The following is a 23,258-nucleotide window of genomic DNA, read 5'->3' as shown; positions in this document are numbered from 1 at the left end:
ATTTCTGGTGGGATTCTGGTTAGTTCTCTCAAGAGGATTGTTTTAATGCCAGAGTCAGGCCACACTCTGATATGATCTTTTCCTCCCACATGTGCTCTTGTGACTCATTCTGCCATGAGATCATCCCTAGATGACCTAGGTAGAGCAATTGGGTTCTATACCCTTAAACCTCCTGGCATGCATGTTTTAGCCAGCTTTTTGTTGCTGGGACAAGAACAACTTTTGAAAGGAGAAGCTTATTTTGGCTCAAGGTTTCAGAGATTCAGTCTCTCTTACTTTGGCTCAAGATATCAGAGGTTCTCAGAGATTCAGAGCCGACTCCATTGGCTCTGGGCAAGTGAGGCATCCAGGCTGCAAAGACAGGGGAAAGGTTCCACAGGGAAGATGAACCCTTCCTGGGTTTGCCCCCAGAGACCATCTTCCTCCAGCCATGTCCTGCCTGCCTCCAGTTACCACTCAGTCCAGTCCATTTAAGCTAGGGTGGGTTAATTATGTTCCAGCTCTGACAATCCAATTATTTCACCTCCTAACATTCCTGCATTAACATAAGAACTTTTGGAGGACCTTATATCCAAACCACAACATACTGTGTTGTGAACTAAATAAACTTTTATTATTCAAATAAAATTAGGCCGCCCAAGTTATTTTACTATAGTAATGCAAACTAGACTAGTACAGATGGCCTCACGTATCTTGGGGTAGGCAGCCTGTTGGCAGGAGCTAGCCAGGCCTATTTAGGTGGTTTCCGGGTTTCAAATCATCAAGACAGTACAAGTCCGACTGCACAAGTGCCTTTCAAGCCTCTACCTGTGTCATATTTGCTGATATCTTTTTGGATGATGCAAGGTACATGGTCCAGACCAGATTCAGAGTGAGTAGGCACTACTGTTGTTAAGGGTAAGGGTAGTTGGTAAAGCGAAGGAAAGAATTAGTGCCACTTTTGCAATCTAACATGGGCACTCAGGGAACTACATGACACCAAGAGAATACATCCTAAAAAGCTTTGGTTTGAATTAGTTGAAGAAGGACTTCATTGAGAAAGTGACATTTGAGCTGAGATCTGAAGAATGGGAAGGGGGGTTTACTAGGTGAAAAGGGAGTATCCAATAAGAGGGACAGCCTAGGCAGATTGTCTCCTTTTTCCTCAAACCCATTCTCATTTTTACCCAGAATTTCCATATCTCAGAAAATGGTACTACCTTCCAGCTGATTGTTCAGGTCACAAACCTAGAGTCATCCCTTCTCTTCCCCATCCACACTGGCAATTCCATCGGTTCTACCTTCAAAACATCATGAATCCCTCCTTCTTCATTTCTCGTACACCCCCATAATCTAAGCTACTATCATCATTCACCTACTGCAACACCTCCTTCACCCTTTATTGATCTCCCTACATCCACAGTTACACACAGCAGTGGATGATAAACATGTAAATCAAATCATGTCAACCCTTCAAAGCTCCCAGTATGCTTTAAATAAAAATTTAAATCCTAATTCTGACCATTAAATAAGTTGTATCTCATTCCCACCTACCTTCTTACTGCCCCACTGTGCCTCTCTGCTCCTTGCATGGATCAAGCTTATTTCAGAGTCAGTTTTGTTTGTCATTTTCTCAGCCTGCAATACTTCTTCTTCAGGTCTTCACACAGATGATCCCTTTTTATCATGGGATCGTCCTTCAAAAGCACCTTTAGAGTGAGGTTTTCTCTGATTATCAAATTGTTGTCTTATTACTCAGTTTTGTTTCTCTTGAAGCACATATCACTTTCTGAAATTAACCTGTTTGTTTACATGCTAACGTGCTATTTCTGTTCCCATGACTAGGATATATTAAGGGGAATATAATTAGGTAAAATTAGGTACTTTCCTATGTTGTTCACATTATATTTCTGGTAATACCCACAGTAGAAACTAAACAATTACTTGATGTTTTCGTCAGCTTTTTCACTGCTATGACTAAAAGATCTGACCAGAAAACTATAGAGGAAGAAAAGTTTATTTGAGGGCTCACGGTTTCAAAGGTCTTAGTCCATAGAAGGCTGGCTCCATTCCTCAGGCCTCAAGGTGAGGCTGAACATCGTGGCAGGAGAGGGTTGCAAAGAGAATCAACTCACATCATGGTCATCAGGAAGTAGAGATTCTAGCGGCCATATACAAAGATGTTCACCAAAGCCACACCGTAATTCCCACTTCCTCCAGTCACACCCTACCACTTCAGTTACTACTCAGTTATTCCTGTCGGGATTAAATCACTGATTGGGTTAAGACTCTTACAATCCAATCATTTCTTCTCTGAACCTTCTTGCATTGTCTCACATGTGAGCTTTTGGGGGATACCTCACATTCAAACCATAACACTTGACTTTATCAGTGAATAAATGAATGAATGGGTGAAAATCCCATTGCAGAGGGAGTCTCTCATTTGTGGGAAAACGAGAGGAAGCCAGTGAAGCTGGAATGAGGGGGCATCTATGGGATGTAGTTGGAGAGGGGTAGGTAGGGTTCAGATCATAAAGGCCATTTTGGCCATGCTAAGGAGTTTGGAATTTGGTTCTTGTATGAGTCAGGGTTCTCCAGAGAAACAGAACCAATAGGGTGTACACATATGTGTCTAATATAACATAGTTTTATTATAAGGAGTTGGTTCAAGTGATTAAAGAAAAGTTGAGAAATCCCAAGATCTGCAGTCCTAATACAGAAGACTTGGGAGAGCCAATATGGAATCTCAGAGTCCAAAGGCCTGAGAACTAGGAGAACTGATAGTGTAAGTTCTAGTCTGAAATCTGGAGGCACTTAGACTTCCCCAAAGCCTATGCCTCAGTCCTAGTCAGAAGCTTGGAAAAGGCTGGTGTCCCATGTCATGCAGCTAGTAGGAGCGGTTGCTCTTTACTCAGTCTTTTTGTTTTATTCAGATCTCCAATTAATTGCATGAGAGCTATTCACATTAGGGAGGGCAATTTGCTTTGCTCATTCCACAGATGAAAATGATTATTTCATTCAGAAACATCCTCAAAGTCAAACTCAGAATAATTTGTGGCAAAACATTTGGGCACCTGTGGCCCAGTCATGCAATGTATAAAATTATCACAATTCTTATTTTAGTATCAGTATGAAGGTATTGACATATTGGAGCAAGGGCTATTTGATTCACCATGTAACATAAAGCTTCTAACAAATGCCTCATGTGTAGTATAGAAATTGTTGAACAAACAGGCATTATTAGTCTCCACTCAATATATGGAAAGAATAGACTTCAGGAACTCAGTTCTAAGATCTGGGCTCCTTGATCTTATTTTCCTATCAACAGATATTTCAAAACATGGATTAAGGTCCTAGGAATTAGACCAGAGACCCTATACCTACCAGAAGAAAAAGTAGGCCCAACTCTCCATCTTGTCAGCTTAGGAACCAAGTTCTTCAACAAGACTCCTAAAGCTCAAGAAGTAAAATCAAGGATCAATAAATGACATGCTATTAAACTCAAAAGCTTATTTACAACAAGAAAACAACCAAGAATGTGAAGAGAGAGCCTACAGAATGGGAGAAAATCTTTGCCATCTGCACCTCAGATAGAGCATTAATCTCCAGAATATATAAAGAACTCAAAAAAACTCTAGTCAGAATAGCAATTATCAAGAATACTAGCAACAATAAATGTTGGCTAAGATGTGTGTGGGGTGGAAAGGTTCACTAATACATTGTTGGTGGGATTGTAAATTGGTGCAACCTCTCTGGAAAGCAGTATGACGCTTCATCAAAAAAGTTGGAATGGAACCACTCTTTGACATAGTTTCCCACTCCTTGGTTTATACCCAAAGGACTTAAAATCAGCATACTATAGTGCTGTAGCCACATCAATATTTATATCAGCTCAATTCAAAATGGCTAAGCCATGGAACCAACCTAGATGTCCTTCAAAGATGAATGCATAAAGAAAATGTGGTATATACACAATGGAATATTACTCAGCCATAAAGAAAAAGGAAATTATGGAATTTGCTTGTAAATGGATGGAACTGGAGACTATCATGCTAAGTGAAATAAGCCAATCCCCCAAAACCAAAGGCTGAATGTTCTTTCTGATATGAAAGAGGGGCAGGGAAGAATAGTTCTTTGGATTAGACAAAGGGGAATAAAGGGAAGGGAGGGGAGATGGGAATAAGAAAGACAGTAGTATGAATTGGACATATCTTTCCTATGTTTATATATGAATACATGTCAGTGTAGCTCCACATCATGCACAACCTCAAGAATGGAAAGTTATGCTCCTTGCATGTATGTATAATATGTAAAATACACTCTACTGTCATTTTTATCTAAAAAGAACAAATAAAATTTTTTTAAAAAAGGGAAGAGAGGCTGGGGATAGGGCTCAGTGATAGATCTGGTCTCTGAATGGGGAAAAAATGTCAGATTCCACTCATTTTTGGATATAGAATTCCAAAATCCATGGAATTATTATTTCAGTTTTCAAACATTATAGGCTTTGAATTTTCTTACACTACTACATGATATTTGCATATTATGAAAACAGCATGGTATTATTTTATATAACATTATGAATTCCAATTTATTTGGAATGACTTGAGAGGGAACTGGTAACTTCAGCACGTGGTACGTACGTTACACTGATTCATTTATTCAGAATTTGTTAATGAGCAGTTGTCACGTACGTACCACGTGCTGAAGTTACCATTCCTGAACTCAAGTTCTCTGAGCAAGGTTGAAGAGAACACATACAACTGGATCCTTTTTGGAATTCTTTTCCAGTCTGTCTTCTTTGGGACTTTAGAGGTGATGATGCAGTTCAAATTAGATTATTTTGTTTAAATATTATTTTGATACTCTGAGCTTTCTCTTTTCCCCTGGCCCCATTTTAGAAATGAACAATTGGAAGCTGGAAGTGGAGCTCAGTGGTATAGCACTTGCCTTGCATGTCCATGGCCCTGTCTTCAATCCCAGCACCACACACAAACACATAAAGTAGATGTAAACAAAGATGTTAAGTGACCAATCATATGCTATATTGTATTTATGTTAACAGTGAGTTCATGCCTAACAATATAACAATAGTTAGTTCATGCCTAACAGCTTGTCAGTGATAAATAGATGGAGCAAGTTGTTTAATATCAATACACAGAGCTAAAACTTTTCTTCAACAAGTTTTAATTTTTTTGTTTGGTTTTGTTCACTTTTTTGCCTTTTAATGACTGTCATATGAGGGGCTGGATGTAGGAACTCCCTCTAGTGGTGAATTTCATACATAAACTTATTTGGTCAAATATTAGAAGCCGAGGGAAAGCATGAAACTGCCTAGAGGTCTCTTTTATGGCAAGTTTTTAGGTAGAAATCACCTGTAATTGGTTCTCTTTAATAGAGAGGGAATATGACTAAGTAATTAAGCACATGGGATTTGATTGGCTTTGATGTCTAATACCAGGATTCAAGGTCTGATGCTGTCACTCTCTGAAGCATTAGAGTGCATCTGGAGCATCTGGACTGAATGTTAAAACACAGCTTTCTTGGCCCAAGCCCTGGATTTTCTGATTCAGTGGGTCTGGAGTGAGGACCAAGAAATGCTTTTGAACGTGGACATATAGCACTTTCTCAGGTGATATTGATTCTGATGATTCAGGGACCAAACTAAGTCTTAACGTTTTACAAGGTTTAGGAGGATTAAATGGAATATTAGATACTGAGTGCCTAGTGTGATACCTGACATAGTAAATACTCCATAAAGTTTTTTCTATTAATATCATAGAGTTATCAGTGTTTTGTAATTTGAAAAATTCAAAATATAAGGTGGAACTTCTAAATAATGTTGTCGAGCTAATATTGTTAGCTAAGTTTTATTAGCGATTTTATTTATCATTAAGGTATTTGTGCTTGGCACAGTATAAACACTATTAACATTCCCATTTCTCTAATTATTTATACATCAATCTTTTTGCACATTGATTTGAAAAATGGATACAGAATAGGATAAAAACACACAGGGGAGTATTGTGTCAAAGAGACACAGAAGTCAATTGAAAGAGCTATGGCCAAAGGTGAAACAATTGAGCCACAAAATAAAGTAGTAAAGGAATATAACCTAGAGCAAAAGGTTAATATCCCTGAATCCTTGCTGAGATAAATCAATGATTTAATGAATAAAGAAATAAATAAGAAAATAGATGGAAAAGAGACAAATCTCCTATGCAGAAGAATTCTAAATGATTTATGTAGATACAGTGTCCTCAAGGAGATGGAGTAAAACTGCCCATTCCTTAAGTGTGGACAAAATACACACAAATAAATAAATAAAAATAAAAATAAAAACATACAGCATGGAAATGGGAAAAAAGAGTAGCTTTGTGGCTGTGATGATAGCTCCATGGTAAAGTGCTTGCTTAGCAGGTGAAGACCCTGGGTTTTATTCCCAGCACTGACAAAAAGAAAAAAATAGCTTAATAGTGGAGAAACATTTCAAACATTACTAAGCAGATGGTCAAGGTCAATACTGAAAGTGGTAATTATCGTTTCCAGTGTGTAACCGTTTTATGACATGATAAAAATGGTATCTTATACCTGTGGTCTTCCTCACCCAAGCCCATAATTTCAGTGTAATCACGAGAAAAACATCAAATAAATCACAGATATTTTACAAAAACCTCACTAGTATTCCTCAAAACTGTCAAGATTATAAAAAAAAAAAAAACAAGGAAAGTTTGAAAAACTATCATGCCCAAGAGGAGCTTAAGGAGAAATGAGAAGCAAGTGCAATGTGGTGTCCCAGATGAGATCCTGGAAAACAAAATGGACATTAGGTAAAAAACTAAGGAAATGTGAATAAAGTATGAAAATAATAAAACAAATGTTTTTAACTTTTAGAAAAAAATCGATACATGTTTATTAGAAGTTGAGACTCTGTGCTTCTCCCTGTTTGACAGATAGTTACATCTTCTCATGCAGTGCCAACCCTGTCTCACCATGGTGAAGATCAGAATAAACAGAAATGGCCATATTGGGCTCTTGGTCATCAAGACTGCTTTCAACTCTGGCAAAGTGGATACTGTCACTATCAATGACCCCATCATTGACCCCATCATTGACCTCAGTTACATGGTTTGCATGTTCCAGTATGATTCCACTCATGGTAAATTCAATGGCATAGTCAAGGCTGAGAACAGAAAGGTTGTCATCAATGGAAAACCCATCTCCATCTTCTAGGAGTGAGATCCCACCAACAGCAAATGGGATGATGCTGGATGTTGAATATGTAGTGCAGTCCTCTGGCATCTTCACTGCCATGAAGAAGGCTGCTGGAGCTCACCTGAAGGCAGCCCCTTCTGCTGATGACCCCATGTTTGTGATGGGTGTGAACCATGAGAAGTATGACAACTCCCTCAAGATAATCTGCACCATCAACTGCCTAGCCCCCTTAGCCAAGGTCATTAGGACAACTTTGGAGGGACTTTTGGGGCATTATGGAGGGACTCATGACCACAGTCAATACCATCACTGACACCCAGAAGACCATGAATTGCTCCTCTGGGAAACTGGGATGTGATGGCCATGGATGCCCAGAATATCATGCCTGCATCCACAGGTGCTGACAAAACTGTGGGCAGGGTCATTCCTGAGCTGACGGGGAAGCTCACTGGCATAGCCTTCTGTGGCCTACCCACAAAATGTTGGTCAAGGATCTGACGTGCCACCTGGAGAAATCTACCAAATATGGTGACACCAAGAAGATGGCAAAGCAAGCATCAGAGGGCCTCCCAAAGGGCATCCTGGGCCACGTCTAAAACTAGGTTGTCTCCTGTGACTTTAACAGTGACACCCAGTCTTCTACTTTTGATGTATGGGCTGGCTTTACTCTCAACAAGCACTTTGTCAAGCTCATTTCCTGGTATGAAAATGTTGCTATGGCAACAGGGTGGTAGACTTTAGCATGGCCTTCAATGAAAATCCCTGGATCACCCACCTCAAGACATGAAAGGAATAGAGGGACTTTCAGCAGCTGGAGAGTCCCTGCCCCAAACTCACAGAATCCTCCCTCCTTCCAGTTTCCATCCCAGAACCCCTGGAGAAGAGAAGGTGAGGGGCTTAGGGATCTCTCCTTTATCACATACCATCAATAATCTACTGTACTTAGCTGAGATAGATAGATAGATACATAGATAGATCTCATTAATACTAAAAAGGGAAAAAATGCCAATGCTATCATAATAAAATGGTATGCTAATATTAGGTAAAGATTGCCATAGGCTGATCTGTCTATTTGCATCTGTATTATCTACCTACCTGAAGTTAGAGGTAGAAAATATATATAATATATAAAAACACAAAGGCAGTCTTATAAAAGTAGGATTTTATGTGTATTTCGCCTTTGGCATTACAGGATTTATTTACATTATGAAGAATGTCAAACATATAGAAAATAGTTAACAGACTTATATACAAACTAGGTATATTTTTCTGTATTCGTTTCAGATTTTTAATAATCAAATTCTGGATTAAGTTAAAGCTTCACCCCTTTATTCCCCTCAGGATAAAAAGTACTCCTCTGACCAGTACTTTTTCTCACGATAGTTTCTTTCTTCAAGTTGGTGTATATTCTTCTCATGCCTGTTTTTGTATTTTTGCTTTATATGCATTAATGATATAGGTTTTTTTTTGTTGTTGTTTTTAAACTTTTTGCAACTGGAACAATATTTTACATATCTTTTTGAAATTTATTTTTTTAACTATAACATGATGTTTTAGAGGTTTATCCGTATTTTTACATTTAGTACAGTATAGATTTCTATTGTAGGAATGAATCACAATACTGATGTTGGTTGATTTCAGGTTTTGTTACAAAATATGCTACAGTGTGTATATTCTTGATTTTTCTCTAGAGTATCTATACAGATTGTCTTTTCATGTTGTTTATAATAACTTTTGCAAGATAGGAGTTATTTAATTTTAATTAAGTTAGATCAAGTTACAATTTATTTTTTGTATAGGCCATGAGGTAAGGATCTAACTTTATCTTTTTCCATATGGATAACCATTTATGCCAAATGAATTTATTGAATTATTCATCCCCAGTTGATTTTTATTACTACTTTGATCATATAACTTAGTTTCTCTGCATAGGTTTGTAGGTTTGGGGGCATTCTATTCCATTGTCCTGTTTGTCTATTTCTGTGCCAATACTAAATCATTTTAACTAGAGATAAAATATTCTAAAGGATTAAATGACTCAAGACCAAGAGAAACTTGGTAGATTTATAAGATGAACCAAGTTGGTGTTACAGGAATACCTGTATTCTACCTGAGTTGTCAGGCTCACTTTGTACCTTCCCTGCTGAACACTTGGAACAGTGAGCACCTTTTTAAACTGAAAATTCCAAGTTCCTCTTTGAAGCAATCTCTCTGAGATTGTTTTGAGAATAGTTAGCCTGTTGAATAAAGAGTCGAAGCACCATCAATGGTCAATGAAACAGTATGTTTATATTTTTAACAACAGAATATCACAGTAAAAATCCGGGTTAAATTATAGCTCTTTGTGCTTTTATATTTTTTACCAAAAGCCTAAAATTCTAGACTAGTCTATTTGAAATAATACATTTTACTTGTATTGGAGACATGTATGATGTATAATATTTACAGGGTTAGTCTAAAGGGAAGAAAGAGTAATATTTCTTCAGATTACCGGTTTTTAGATATACTTCTCATTGTGATAGCAGAAACTAATAAACACAGTGTTTATATGACAAATGCCATGAAGTGAAAAATGCAGAGATTTATTATAGTCTAGATCTATATTCTGGAAGTAAATGAAACATCTGAACATTTTTAAAACTTGCTTTTTTATCCAGATGATGTTATAATATTATAGAAAAAAGAAATATATTTTTTCATGCCATATATATATATTCTTCATGCACAAATATATTTTTTCATGCTGGGCATGGTAGTGCATGCCTATAGTTCCATCTATTTGCAAAGCTAAGGCAGATGGATTGCAAGTTCAAGGCCATCTTGGGAAACTTAGCAAGACCATGTCTCAATATAAAAATAGGCTGGGGATGAAGCTCAGTGGTAGAGTGTTCCTGGGTTCAATCCTCAGTACTGCAAGAGAGAGGGGAGGGGAGAGGGAAAGAAGTGGTGGGGGAGGGAGGGAGGCTAAAATTCTTACTTTCTTAAAAAATTCCACATATATTTTTTGCTTTTAAAAAATAAACTGGAACATGTAGATCCACTGTTGGATGCTATCTGACATCTTCTCCTTTTCCATAGTGATGATTACAATTTTAAATAAATATCTGGTTGGGTCCTGCTGATTTGTGAATTGAGTCTGTGCAAATACCATGACTGTATGTGAATATACCAGAGGGTGAGCAGAGCAAATGTAATAGATGGTCAATCTATTTTTCTTGAATACATAATATTTGCTGAATATATATATATATATATATATTTTTTTTCCAATTTGTGATTTGCCTCTTAGCTTTATATTTTCAAAAAAGCAGACAATCATATTTATGTGGTCCATTTAGTGGTATCTACCACTGTAATTTGCTTTTATATTTTTGAAAGCCTTTTTCCCAAGTTGAGATCAATTAAGCATTTACCTTTTCTTCCCTATAACTTTTATAAGGTCTCATTTGATGTAAATCATTATTTAACTCATTTAAAACTTATTTGTTCTACATTGTGTTGAAACAGTGTTATATATTTTCTCTAAGTACTTACCATTCCCAGTATCTTGATTTAATAATGTATAGCTTCCTTTATAATATGGGACCCCATGTATTTCTTTCCCTTTTATTGGTCTCATAGAGACTTCACTAAAGTGTTTGTCTAGAAATGGGAGCAGAATATTAAGTTATAATTAAAAAATGGTATTTTAACTTTTTATTTAATTTTTAACTATAGACTTTTATTCATTTTAGTTTTGTTTCTGATGGATACATAGTTGTACATACTTATGTGGTACAGGGTGATGTATTATATATATTGTATATAATCAAATCAAGTTATTTAACATATCCATCTTCTCAAACTTGATAATTTCTTTCTAGTCATTTTCTTCTCTTCTAGTTATTTTGAAATATATAATTCAGTATGGTTAACTGTAGTCAGCTTACCATGCAATAGAACACCAGAACTTAAAATTGCTTCTTGACCCTATTCTTTTGTAGTTCAGAACATTGTTTATCTGGATAAAATGTGGTCTAGCAGAGAACCTTGCTTGTGTGGAAACATTGGGATTCTATTAATAAAGAGGGGGCAATGAATCTGGCCAAAACAACAGTGTTTTCTGCCTCTCCTACTAATTTTCAGATTCTTTGTATGGCTTTCTGCTTCATGGACTTTTCTGTTATTTGGGGAGTTTGTATTTACTTGGAATTCTTTTCCAAAAGCATCAGGAGTTCCTAAAGATCATTTAAAGTGGTTCCCATGACGTAGGTTTTACCTTCCATTCCAGGTAAGATATGATTGTGAGAACATTACTGGCCAGGTCCAGGCCACTGGGCTGTTAGCATTATTCCAGAATGAAGCTGCTGTTTTTACTCCAAGTACAGATAGCTCCATCACATAGCAATGGCTGGTTGACTCTTTTAAACTAATATCTTTCTTGATTCAGTATCTATTATTCTTCATTACTACTGTCAATGAGATTAGAAGACTTCTAGTTTCTTCCCAAGTTCTTTAGCTGAGCAAACCCCACTTGAGAAAGACTTCTCCGTCCTGAGTTTGAGCTATGATTTAATTCATACTCTTACCTTCGAGTTTTAGAAGTAAGGTCTGGTTTTTCTTGTCCATGTTTCTGGGCATTTCTGCATGTATCCCCTAGAGCATTGGCCTATACTCAACTGGTCTCTTGTTTCTAGACCTGCATTAATTTGTCTACAGTCTCTATACTCATATTTTCCTGCTGTGATTTTTTTGGGGGGAGTCTCTTATGAAGCAAGACTGTTAATGCACCACTCTTTAACTATATCAGTTCTAACTGTAGTAGTCAGCCCATTATAGCTTTGGGGTTGCTATTTCAACCTCTTTTGGAGATGAACTCTCACCATTGTCCTTCAAAGGGTTGCATGACTCTTGGCAATATGAATATTGAAATTCTTATGGGTGGCTAGTTATCAAGGATATGAGTAAATTGCACCTCTTTGCAGAAATGCCTGGTCATTTGGGTCTTAAGAATCCCTAGAACTGAATGGTTATATTGTTCCTCTCAAGGTTCATTCATTTATTCAGCAAATATTTATAAGGATCTAATGTCCTATGCACTGAGCTAGGCAATGGAGACACATGATAATAATGAACTTATCTTAGAGCTTGTATACTAGTGGGCCTACAAATAGATCGACAGATAATTAGACTGAAGTGAGATAAGTGCCAGGAGGGAGGGCATAGAAAGATGGCATGTAACTAAGAGTAGTTAAACTGAAAGCTATGGTAAATCAGCAAGTCTACTGTCAACTAGTAGGTCATTGAATTCTTTATATCCTTCTTTGTGTGCAAATTATCCAAGAATCTTCCTTATATAGGCTTGGACTCTGCCACTCTGGAATGGAGTCTCTCACACTATCATTGCTATTATTTGATAATGGAAAATATCTAGAGAATTAGTACACATTCCTGTTTGTATGGTAGACTTCGGTGGATTCTGAATTTACATTTCTATGACTTTTCTTAAAATGGCCACAAAATCCATTAGTGAACAATGAGCTAGGTCAGAGTCCTTGGGTACTTATTTTTTTAAAATATATATATTTTTTAGTTATAGATGGACACAATGTCTTTATTTTTATGTGGTGCTGAGGATCGAACCCAGTGCCTCACACGTGCAAGGCAAGTGCTCTACCACTGAGCTACAGCCCCAGTCCTGGGGACTTATTTTTTTAAAACACTATTGAACAAAATTTTATTTGAGATCCTTTTTAGAAAGTATGTACATAAAATGAGATTGGGTACAATAGACCAAAGGCTACCTAGAGACCACATGTTGAAGATTAACAGGTGATGATTTCTACCATCATCTCTCCCTCTCACAACGTTGGAAGCTCTATTTGGCTTCCCCAAAGTTGCCTTGCTGTCCAAGTTCCACCCGATATTCTGGACTTCACGGTCCTGGTGACATCTTTATGAGTATTTCTGTATGCCACTGCCATGTGGCTTCCTAATGCTTGTTTCTTAGTATGCCTTGTTAAGTTCTCTTCTGCATAAAAGTCCTCTGAGAACCGAGTGCCAAATTATACAACTTGGCTACTCCACCATTGTTTTGGTTTGGATATTAGGTGTCCCCCAAGAGATTCTGTGTTGGATGCAGGAATATTTAGAGGTGAAATATTAGACTATTAGAGCTGAGCCTGATTAGTCCATCCTAGTTTGAATGGAATAACTGGGTGGTAACTGAAGGCAAGCAGGGATATGACTAGAGGAGGTGGGCTACTGGGGGCATGTCTTAAAGGGGTTCATCTTCACTACTGCCTCTTCCCCTTTCTATCTTCTTCCTAGTCGTTATGAGTAGAGCAGTGCTCCTTTGCCACTGCCCTTCCACCATGATGTTCTGCTTCACCTTGGGCTCAGAACAATAGACTGGGCTGAAACCTCTGAAACCATGAGCCAAAAAAAAAACAAACTTCTACTCCTCTAAGTTGTTCCTGTCAGATATTTTGGTCACAGGGTAAAAATCTGACTAACACAAACAGCCACTGTGGCCTTGCTAAATTGCTGATGCTGGCTTTGAATTTGTGATCTTCCTGCCTTAGTCTCCCACGTTGCTGGGATTACAGGCATACTCCACCAGCTCCAAATTGTAAATAATGTAAAAATTATTGAGATATTTTACATTTTATTATGTCTTAGAAATCTGCTGTGTATTTAATAGTCCATTTTAACTTCAACTATCCAAGTTTCAGATGCCCTAGAGCTACATGGGGCTAATGGCTATCATATGGTCTAGTACTCAAAATAATGTGTGCATTTTGGACAGTGAAGATCTAGAATGATAATGTAGATAATCTATCTTTTTGCTTTGCATTACTCAATGTCAGTTGCCATAGAGCAAATACCCCAGAAAAGGGTTTCTTCTCTCTATAAGACTTGACTTTGACATAACCTCAGATCTATATACTTTTTACATAGAATTGCAGAATTTTAAGATGGATGAGAAAATACAGTAACCCTTTAGTAGAAAACATAAACATGTAACTATTTGCTTCTCATGCTTACTGTATCAAGAGTTAGTTGTGTTATTTTCAATATAAGACCATAGATGATGGGTATATCTATATTGATCTCTGTACTTCTTTTATAGATTGATTTAAAAAAAAGTAAAATTGCTTCTTCTTAGATTTGAATAGGAAAGGAAAAGAGGCGCTTTGATAAAAACATCATTCAAATTTAACTTCTTAATTTGGTAAGTCAATAGGGAACATTTTTCTTGGCTGCTATTAAAGGCAGAAGGTTTTAATCAGATAACATTTCAAATTAGTGGGTAAAGATAATGTAATAAATGATCTTAGGACAACTGAACACCCATCTGTAGAACTATAAATTAATAAGGGTGGATCACAATTTACTACTATACCCATATAATGCCATGTGGAGCTAGAACATTTTGTCTCATACATTGTTGGTGGGGGGCAAAATTAGAGGGCATTTTGGCAATATCAATTTAAACTGCATATTTTCACTTTTAGACATTTATCTAACATACATGTTCATGCATGTGCATGAAGAAATATGTAAAATATAATTCACCGTAGCTATGTATAATTCACTGTTGCTATTTATAATAGCAAAATTATAATATATCTATATTGTAGATTAATATATATATTTCTTTAAAAATTAGACTGATATATAATGTGCTAATATATTTTAAAATTCACTCTAAGATAAGTCAAGAGAGAAAAATCACCCTCTAGATTAGGGGATGGCAAACAATGCAACTTGCTTCCTGTTTTTTTTTTTTTTTTTGTAAAGCATCTTTTATTGGAACACAGCTTCTCCCAGGAGAATTTATCATTTACCCTATATGGGTTTTTATATATGCTTTCTTCTGGCCCACGACTGAGCCCTTTTCTTCTGTCATCACATCTCTGGCTGGTCTCCATCTATTTCTGGTACTAGTTGTTCTGCCACACTGATGCATAACAGCTTTTCTTTTTAATTTAACAGAAGACTTTATGCTACTTTGAAGTTTCACACAGGAGAGAGCCATGGTTATCTTCTTGACATCTTCCTCATGATTTTCTCTGTCTGTGTTTTGTATTTACTGACTCCTTGCTTGCCTGATTTTGGTATCTGTTGGTTATATCTTGGCCTCCCTTGCTTGGTTCCAGTCCCTCTGGATATCCTCACTTCTCAGTGTTCAGCCACACCTGCTTAAAGCCAAACAAAACCGAATAACAACGATATTAAAAAATAGGGACTGTATATATCTGAGGGTGTCTCTTCCAATAATTACAGCAATAAATCTTCCCTGTGAGAAGCTCCTGGGTTCATCTATGTCCTCCAGACAGTTTGTTCTTTTGTGGCTCTGTTTCAAGCTGTTCCTGAACTTGAACATACCCTGCACTTCTGCCCAGAAAGTTCTATAGTATGTTAGAAGGCAATAAGTGCCTCTCTTCTTCCCTCTTTTGTCTCTCTCTCCCCGGAGAGATGTACACTGTCTTGTTTTCAATTCCTAACATTTTATTGAAATCTTTTACTGTTTATTGTATTGAAATGATGTGTTTTTTCCTCCCACTTACTCCTTGATCATAAATTGCGCATTAATTATTTTGCATACAATGTGCCTTGAACATCAGCCACAGAGTGAGTCTACAAGGTTTAAAAGGTTTAAAAATTTTGAAAAAAATTGGTTCATACTAATTATATACAGATAGGTTTTATTGTGGCATATTTACATATGCATAAAAATGTAATTTTATCAAGTTCACTTCCCAGTATCTTCCCCACCCTTTCCTCCTCTCTCCCCCGGCTCCCTTCCTCCACCTTTATGGTCTTCTACTTTCATGGCATCCTTTTTTTCCACGCTCTAGCTTCTACATATCAGAGAAAACATGCACTATTTTTATTTCTGAGTCTGACTTATTATGCTCAAAATGATGGTCTCCAATTCCATCCATTTTCCTGCAAATGCCATAATTTCATTCTTCTTTATGATTGAATAATACTCCATTGTGTATATTATACCACATTTTCTTTATCCACCCATCTATTGATGAACACCTAGGCTAATACCATAACTTGGCTATTGTGAACTGTGCTGTGATAAACATGGGTATTCATATATCTCTAAAGTGTGCCTATTTTATTGTTTTGCATAAATACCAAGAATGGTATAGCTGGATCATATGGTAGTTTTATATTTAGCTTTTTAAGGACCCTCCATACTGATTTTCACAGTGGCTATATTAATTTACATTCCCACCAACAGTGTATGAGAACTCTTTTTCCATATCCTTGTTATTTATATTCTCAATGATTGCCATTCTAACTGGAGTGAAATAGAACCTCAATGTAGTTTTAATTTACATTTCCCTAGTGGCTTAAAAATGTTGATTTTTTTCCCATAAAGTTCTTGGCCATTGAGAAGTATGTATTCAGTTGATTTACCCATTTATTGATTGGGTTATTTTTTTAAATGTCAAGTTGAGTTCTTTATATATTTTGAATATTAATCCTCTATCAGAAGAATACCTGGCAAAAATTTTCTCCCACTCATTAGGTTTTCTCTTCATTCTGTTGTTTCCATTGCTGGGCAGAAGTTTTTAAATTTTATACCATTTCCATTTACTGATTCCTGTTCTTATTCAGGAAGTCTTCGCCTGTGCCTATATAATGTTGAAGCGTCTCCCTTATTTTTTTTCTTCTCGCAGTTGCAAACACAAAAAGGGTTTGTGCTGTCCTTTAAAATTCATGGCAGCCTTATGACTTTAAGGTTTTATGAATATTAAGGAAATTAATGGGCAGAGAATTCATTCACTAGCAAATATTTATTGTCTACTATGTTGGAGATTTGACAGGGTGCTGGGCATGTATCAGTGAGCAAAACAAAGATCCGTGGACTCTCTTTATTGATAAGATACAAGCAAAGGGTAACAGACATAATAAAGCCACAGTTCTATAGTATGTTAGAAGGCAATAAGTGCTCAACAAAAGAGAGAAACAGAGCAAGTTCAGAGACCAAGAGTACTTATGTCACGTTTGACAATTCCAGTCCCCTTGTTGTTGCTTTTAAGCATAGGATTTTTTAATATCTGACATCTGAGTCAAACTGTCTAGGCACTTTTGAGCTCATTTAATTCTTATACCAACCACATGAAATAGGTATTATTCTCATTATTCTTATACATATTAGGAAATGAAGATGATAGGGGTTCAGTTAAGCTGGCTGTGAACTAGTCTGTTGTAGGGCTGGGATTTGAATCCAGGCATTCTGATTTAAAAGTTCAGGATCTTAATCAATATTAATAAGTACCCTGATATCTATGGGAGGAAATAAATCCTCCAAATTCACCACTGTATGAATCCTCAGAATTTAGACAGTGTTACTGATAAGGAATCTCCTTACAGCTAGGGGGCAGCAAATGATTGCTTTTCAACTATGCGTCTAGCAAATGGAGGAAAAAAAAAAAGTCAGTGATAGCTTTTCTGTTTAATTGTAGTTAACAGGAACCAAAATAAGACAATGGAAGTCTTCCCAGATATTTTCTTTATTATTTTCGAATAAAATTAATTACTTTTGTGCTGATGTTATTTAAAAATATCACTTTAAGGGCTGGGATTGTGGCTCAATGGTAGAGCACTCGCCTAGCACATGTGAGGCCCTAGGTTCGATCCTCAGCACCACATATAAAGAAATAAAATAGAAGTATTAAAAAATCACTTTAAAATAATAAATTTATAGACTAATATCATCTTGATCTGAATGTTGATCTAAATATCAATCACTGATATCTTTCCACTTTGATTTTACAATATTTTAAGATGCTGGAATATGTGTGTTCCTTAGAAATATTTTAAATTCTCTTTTTGAAACTAGAAAATGTAATAAGATGGGTATTGATGCTAATATATTTTTAATTAATAATAGAACTTAAAATTCAAGTATATACAATACTTTTACAAATATTAAAAAAAGGAAGAAAGTGGTATGAAAACAATGGCCACCAATTTACATTTTATTTTATGTTTTCTAAGCTGTAAAAAAGGGTATATGGATTACATACTTTAAATAAAGATTTGGGGGATAGCATTAGAGCATTTGAGAGGGGTAATACATAGGATAGCAGAGTGGGGTATTTGGTCTTTAAGGAATGTTAATAAATAGCAACTCATTAATTCTTACATAATTTAGTGGGAAAGGCTTAGATCTAATTTCTCTAAATCAAATAGAAAGAACTGGAATTGTGACAGCATCCCTAGCATCCTGGCAACTATGAGTTTAAAGGTAAGGAGATTCATAATTCTTTATTTGCCGTCTTGCAGATACTAATCCAAAGCACCGAGGATAAGCATCACCCTTGGAGAGGACTGAGGGTGACTATGCCAGGGCAGCTGGTGCCCTGGGGAGGTGGGGGCAGAACCCAGGGTAAACTGCACACCCTGGGCTACTGGGCGATTAGAGAAGCCCCAGTTCCTATTCAGCCCTTCTTCAGGTTGGGTTATGTGCTGTAGGGGCTCACCCCTTTCAGGGGGTCTTATGGTGATCCCTAAAATGACCCTGCTCCAAAGCATCTCCTCTCATGTGACTACCACCTGGGATCATTTTATTTTATTTAGAATAATTCTCTTGCAAGCCATTTTTCGTGATTTTAAAAGAGGAGCCACATGCTATAAAACCCGGAAGTTCACAAAAGAGTAGGAAGGAAGTCGAGAGGACATCACTCTGCCATGGAAGCCATGCATGCTCTCCTAACACCTGGTTACCATTTGCTTTGCACCAAGTGGAAAAGAACTCTAAGCAGCCATGAGGGAAGAAAGACACAGAAAAGGAAATATACTTGAAGGACTTATACCAGTAAACATTATTTATGCTTTGGGATAACTTCTTTTCTTGGTGAAGTTTCTTGAGAAAAGGGAAGATTCAGCCTTTCTCCTAGGGCTCATCCTCCAGGTCTTATAAACCCCTTCCTGTGGGCCCTTCCCTTCTCTGTCGGCTCCTGCAGCCCCAGGGGTATCATTGAATAGCTGTCCTCCTATGTCTAGTAATTGCCTGATTACTTGTCTTAGCCCCCATGTTGCGGCAAGGACCGTGTCCTGTTCATAATTGAATCTCCCAGACCCTAGCACATGCCTGGCATAGATTTCCTGAAAGAAAGGGAGTCCTTGAGGGCAAAGAGGATGAGAGATGTTTGCTTCTGGGGAGGGGGAGGCAGGCATGGATTCTGGAAGAGAGGGTGACTGTGGTAAAATCAGAGGCCTGGAGTTGGCAAGGAGGGACCCACAAAGAAAGGGATACATCTCATGATATTGCTCAATGGTTGTCTTTTGCCAAAGTGAGAGAAAATAATAACCTGACTCTTGTGGATTCTCTTCTGGTGCCATTTCCCTTACTCTTCCCGCACCTATTAGTAGGGCATTAATATTTGACAAAAAAAAAAAAAAAAAAAAAAACAACAACAACAACAAAAAAAACCATTTCTTTTTTTTCAACTAACAAATACATGAAGAAGTCCATATTACACATACCAAGAAAATCCCTCTGCACAGTGAAGTATATATTCAGCATTTGTCCAAGCACTTTTTATGCTATAAATAGTTCTATAATTTATATATCCATCTTTCATATATTTATATGTATCTATAAAAGTTTTAATATTTGCATATTTCCCCCTTTTTTGGTCCTAACCTAAGTTGGTCCCCTGGGTACTGCTGCATTGGTGAACATACTTTGTACAGATGGCTCTCAAATTTGAGGTTGTTCTGCTTCACTCTGCTTGCTGAGGCTGCCCAATTATATTTTCATTTCCTTTTCTGAATTGCTGTGGGATGATGCTTCTGCCTCTCTTCCAACTTTTAAAACAGTCTATTTGGTATTTGTTTTAGAAAAATCTGTATTCAAAGCCTCTTTACAAGATTTTCAACTCTTTGAGCTTCTTCAGCTTTACATCCTTTGCGTGCTTAGCTTTGCACGTGGCAGGATTCCTACCACTTGGCCTTTGCACTTGCTGTTTGATTTGCAGGGAGTGTTTTCTTCCCACACTTCTGCATGGCTGGCTCCCTCATTCTCTTGAGATCTTCACTCAAAAATCACGTTTTCATTGTCTGAAACACTCCTGTCCCACAGACATTTCAGATCTCCTTTTCCTGCTTTATGTTTTTCTCCTTAGCACAAAATTCATCTAGCATTCTGTAGTTTTTACTCATTTATCTGGTTTATTTTCTGCCTAGACTGTAAGTTCTATGAGGACAGAGATTTTTGTCTCTTTTGTCATGATTGTCCCTAGTGCTTAGCATACAGTAGGATACCAATAAATATTTAATGACTAAAGAAACAAATAGATAACAGCATTCAAAAAACATAGCAGAAACGAATCAGAGTATATAGGCACTGGATCTGAGCCTAGAACTAATGTCAAGGGAAATGAGTGTTTTTCCCCAACATGTGTGGAAAGGCACTTGCTAAATTAATTCACATTTACCTGGATCTGCTATGTTTATGAGAAGCCAACTAATTGTTTAATTGGTGTTTTCATATATATATATATATATATATATATATATATATATATATATATTTTTTTTTTTTTTTTTTTTTAAATAAAACAAGGGTCTATAAAGATTTCCAACCTGTTTCCACATAGCCTAGGGTTTTTGTCTCCTGGATTGCCAGAGAAATGATTATGCTTCAAAGACATCTGTTCAGCTCATCATTTTTGCTTCCTCCTGTGGCTTATACAGTTGAGCCCATTGGTACATATTTGTTTACATAATGTGGCATATGGTATTGGTCAGTTCTGGCCATAGAAATGTCCTTAAGATTTGCAGTAGCATTGGCCCTTACATTGTGGTTTTTGTCATTAAAAAATCAGATTCCTTTTCTGGAAAACAACTGAGTATTGAGGATGTTAGCAAGATTTTTTTTTTAAAAAAATATTTATTTTTTAGTTATAGGTGGACACAATGTCTTTACTTTACTTTATGTGGTGCTGAGGATCAAACCCAGTGCCTCACGCATGCTAGGTGAGAGCTCTACCTCAGAGCCACAACCCCAGCCCTTACAAGAATTTTGAATAAAGATATTTAGATTTCTTACCCTGCTGCAAAATATTGAGTTGCAAGGAGACTTAGTAAGTGAATACTAAAGCAGTGGTTCGTTTACTCATTGAAAGCTTGGATCTGGACAAAATTTGGAGAACTTGGAAACCAGACAAAATGTGGAAAACACTGGGATTTTTGGAAAAAAAATTGTAAAAAATATGAAATAGAATAATTTCACCTTTCATTCTTTTGAATAGTCCTGCTTTTGTAAAGGGTTTGCATTTTTATTTTGGAGTAAATAAAAAAATAAGAAAAATATGCATATTCTTTACCTATTTTTGCTTCTAGAGCAAGAATATTTTATCTTTTAATTCTGATCTCTTTTATTTAGTCTATTTCCCTCCACTTTAATTAGAATTCTTGATTTTGTCAAATAAAAAACAAATGGTAAGGAGAAACTTTATTCAAAAAATTATTGCAGTAGGGAGAATGCTGTGACCCTAAGAGCTTGGAGCATCTCAGGTGTAAGGGGAAAGGGTGTTTCCTTTATAAGAGGAGAGAACGAGGCTAGAGAAGTAAGATGAAGGAGTGGCACATAAGATAGAGGAGGAGAGAAGCTCGACCAAGTTTTGGTTAACAATTGTTTCCATTGATCAAGAGAACAAGGGATTCAACTAATTATTTATGGGCCAAAGAATGGTAATTTGAAGGGTCTGCATTTGATCTTGTCATAGGTAAACACCGGGCTTACATAAGTCTTATCCAAGTCCTACAGAAAGGGTAGTTCTTTGTAGTGAGCTATTTTGCACAAACTTGGTAGAAGGATCATTTTAACCCTTGTGTTTCCAGCAGAGGGCTCAGGTAAAATCTCACATTATTAGCTTCTAAACCTTAAAAGGATTTGGAAAACACTGTGGCTTTGTTCTTTCTTTTTTTTTTATAGAAGGATTAACATGAAACATTCAGATGGCTGTTAATTTTGACATTTGAAATATCCTTTTCCAGGGTATTTCTGGAAAAAAAGGAGACTATGTAAAGTATTTAATTCAAATTAAAAAAATGAAACTAAAAAGGTGTTTTGGAACTTTTATATGCAGATAAAGTACATTCTGGGGGATACAATTTGCTGGTTTGTATGGTAGCTGACTTGCAGAGGCATTGCATAGTTACAAAAAAATATGAAGTGTAGAAGATCTTTAGAACATAGATTATGAAAATTAATGTTTAGAAAGTTTACCATAAAGGTAAGCATTCAACACATCCTAAGTAACTTGCATTATAGGAAAATTAAAGACTGCTTATTGATCTTCTAAAAATTTCATTCTACAGTGAATGACAGTGTTATGGCAGAAAATTGCACAAAAAGAGAGTTAAAAGGTGTTTTATTTGCTTATATTGTGTAAAAGAGACCATGAAATATAAAATTTACACTGAGTCAGTTTTTTTTTCAGAAATGTACTGTGCTAGATACTTTGACTTAGAGATAATTGTTTATTTTATTTTCTCTTTTAGCTATGTAGTTCTATTAAATTCTAATTTTCCTCAAAATGATTCAAAATGAGGAAAATGTAGAATTTTATTAAAGCTGCTGAAATTCTAAAGAGATGCAAAACAAAAACAGACTTGAGTTAGGGAAACTTGTGAGGAGTGAGTGCTTGATAGGTTTGACCACCTCAAAGGATAAATTTATTCTCACTGAGCCCTATCTGTGAGGAAACCTAGTACACCATCTGGGTTTTGTCATTTATAGGCTGGGTAACCTCAAGGACACACCAATTTTCCTCCTTCAGTTTCCTCATCTGTTTATGTAGAGACTAGATGGGCTGTAAGGATCACGTTAGTCTTAAATATTAATTGTATTTTCTCAAAGCCAGAAATCTCTTAATTTTTTATATTTTTATTTTTAAAAAATTTTTAATTATTTTTTTAAAAATAAATGACAGTGGAATGCATTACAATTCTTATTACACATATGCAGCACAATTTTTCACATCTCTGGTTGTATATAAAGTATGTTCACACCAATTCATGGTCTTCATACATGTACTTTGGAT

The 23,258-nt window shown here is 36.4% G+C and overlaps 1 pseudogene; it reads left to right on the top strand.

The window, feature by feature from the left end:
* The first annotated feature begins 4,691 nt into the window (after window positions 1–4,691).
* LOC131424957 (glyceraldehyde-3-phosphate dehydrogenase-like) lies at window positions 4,692–10,077 on the top strand (annotated as a pseudogene).
* Window positions 10,078–23,258: the final 13,181 nt, after the last annotated feature.

The sequence above is a fragment of the Marmota monax genome, unplaced genomic scaffold, assembly GCF_021218885.2.
Source record: "Marmota monax isolate L192 unplaced genomic scaffold, Marmota_monax_Labrador192_F-V1.1 WCK01_AAM20220418_F8-fsc00003, whole genome shotgun sequence".
Lineage (NCBI taxonomy): Eukaryota > Metazoa > Chordata > Mammalia > Rodentia > Sciuridae > Marmota > Marmota monax.
This window is presented reverse-complemented; position numbering and strand designations above follow the sequence as displayed.